General features: G+C 29.9%; 1 non-coding gene across 1 annotated transcript; it reads right to left on the bottom strand.

Moving 5' to 3' along the window:
• Positions 1 to 2,166: 2,166 nt before the first annotated feature.
• On the bottom strand, positions 2,167 to 2,274 carry LOC112731517 (small nucleolar RNA R71). Its single transcript, XR_003167291.1, has one exon. It is a non-coding gene; the product is annotated as a small nucleolar RNA R71 (small nucleolar RNA).
• Positions 2,275 to 2,552: the final 278 nt, after the last annotated feature.

Below are 2,552 nucleotides of genomic sequence, written 5' to 3'. Positions count from 1 at the left end.
AGGAGCCTTTTTGGTTTCCATCAATTTGGCTGTTGTATGTAATGCTCTACTAAAGCTTGGCTGGCCATCTGGCCATGTCTAATTCTTTTGGACCGAAACTTTAGACTAACATTGCATGATTCCTGGAATTCTTATTAAAAATTTTGTATCCTTTTTTTTTCTTTTTCCAAAATAATTTTCAAAAAATACAAAAAAAAATTTAATAAAATCATAAAACCAAAAATATTTTGTGTTTCTTGTTTGAGTCTAGTGTCAAATTTTAAGTTTGGTGTCAATTGCATGCTTTAATCTTTCTTTAATTTTCGAAAAATATATGCATTATGTTCTTTATGATCTTCAAGTTGTTCTTGATGATTTTCTTTGTTTGATCTTTACATTTTCTTGTTTTATGTCTTTTCTTGTTTTTCATATGCATTTTTGAATTATTAGTGTCTAATGTTTAAAAATTTTTAAGTTTGGTGTCTTGCATGTGTTGCTTTTCTTAAAAATCTTCAAAAATATGTTCTTGATGTCATCATGATCTTCAAAGTGTTCTTGGTGTTCATCTTGACATTCAAAGTGTTCTTGCATGCATTATTTGTTTTGATCTTAAATTTTTATGTCTTGTGTCATTTTGTAGTTTTTCTCTCTCCTCATTAAAAATTCAAAAATTAAAAATAATATCTTTCCCTTATTTCACTCATAAAATTCAAATTTTGGGTTGATTTAGTCAAAAAATTTTAAAATTTAGTTGTTTCTTGTTAGTCAAGTCAAAATTTCAAATTAAAAATTCTATCTTTTCAAATCTTTTTCAAAAATCAAATATTTTTTCATTTTTCTTTCATGTTTCCGAAAATCCCAAAATTCATTTTCAAAATCTTTTTCTTATTTTTATTTCATGATTTTCGAAATTATCACTAACAATTAATGTTTTGATTCAAAAATTTTCAAGTTGTTACTTGCCTATTAAGAAAGGATCAATCTTTAAATTCTAGAATGATATCTTTTAGTTTCTTGTTAGTCAAGTAATCAACTTTAATTTCAAAAATCAAATCTTTTTAATTTCTTTTTCAAATCTTTTTCAAAATAAATTTCAATCATATCTTTTTCAAAACTTAATTTCAAAATCCTTTTCTAACTTCTTATCTTTTCAAAATTGATTTTCAAATCTTTTTCAATTAACTATTTGACTTTTTTGTTTGATTTTAAAAAGTTTTCTATTTCAATCATATCTTTTTCAAAACCACCTAACTACTTTTCTCTCTCTAATTTTCGAAAACTATTAACAACTTTTTTCAAAATTCTTTTTAATTAACTAATTATTTTAAATTCTAATATTCTATTTTAATTCCTTTCTTAAATTTTGAATTCTAAATAATAATTAAAATAAAAACAAAAATATTTTTCGTTTCTTCTAAATTAAAATTCGAATACACTCTCTCTCTCTCAACTCTTTCTATTTATTTTATTTATTGACTAACACTTCTCTTCTATTTATAATTCGAACCCTCTCCCCCTCTCTGTGTTCGAATTCTTCTTCTTCTCCCTTCTTCATTCTACTCTTCTATTCTTCTACTCACATAAAGGAATCTCTATACTGTGACATAGAGGATTCCTCTTCTTTTCTGTTCTCTTCTTTTTCATATAAGCAGAAACAAGGATAAGAACATTCTTATTGAAGCTGATCCAGAACCTAAAAGGACTCTAAAGAGGAAGCTAAGAGAATCTAAAGCACAACACTCTGGAGAGGACCTAACAGAAATTTTCGAAAAAGAAGAAGACATGGCAGCCGAAAATAACAACAATGGTGGAGATGCAAGGAAGGTGCTTGGTGACTTTACTGCACCAACTTCTGACTTCTATGGAAGAAGTATCTGAATTCCTGCAATTAGAGCAAACAACTTTGAGCTTAAGCCTCAATTTATTTCTCTAATGCAGTAGAATTGCAAGTTTCATGGACTTCTATTGGAAGATCCTCATCAGTTCCTAGTTGAATTTTTGTAAATCTGTGACACTGTTAAGACCAATGGGGTTAATCCCGAGGTCTACAGGCTTATGCTTTTTCCCTTTGCTGTAAGAGACAGAGCTAGGATATGGTTGGACTCACAACCTAAAGAAAGCCTGAACTCTTGGAAAAAGTTGGTCAATGCTTTCTTGGCCAAATTCTTTCCACCTCAAAAGTTGAGCAAGCTTAGAGTGGAAGTCCAAACCTTTAGACAGAAGGAAGGTGAATCCCTCTATGAAGCTTGGGAAAGATACAAGCAATTGATCGGAAGGTGTCCTTCTGACATGCTTTCAGAATGGAGCATCTTATGTATATTCTATGATGGTATGCCTGAATTGTCTAAGATGTCATTGGATCACTCTACTGGTGGATCTCTTCATCTGAAGAAGACGCCTGCAGAAGCCCAGGAACTCATTGAAATGGTTGCAAATAACCAGTTCATGTACACTTCTGAAAGAAATTCTGTGAATAATGGGATGACTCAGAAGAAAGGAGTTCTTAAGATTGATACTCTGAATGCCATATTGGCTCAGAATAAAATATTGACTCAGCAAGTCAATATGATTTC

Source organism: Arachis hypogaea, chromosome 12 (assembly GCF_003086295.3).
Source record: "Arachis hypogaea cultivar Tifrunner chromosome 12, arahy.Tifrunner.gnm2.J5K5, whole genome shotgun sequence".
Classification (NCBI taxonomy): Eukaryota; Viridiplantae; Streptophyta; class Magnoliopsida; order Fabales; family Fabaceae; genus Arachis; species Arachis hypogaea.
This window is presented reverse-complemented; position numbering and strand designations above follow the sequence as displayed.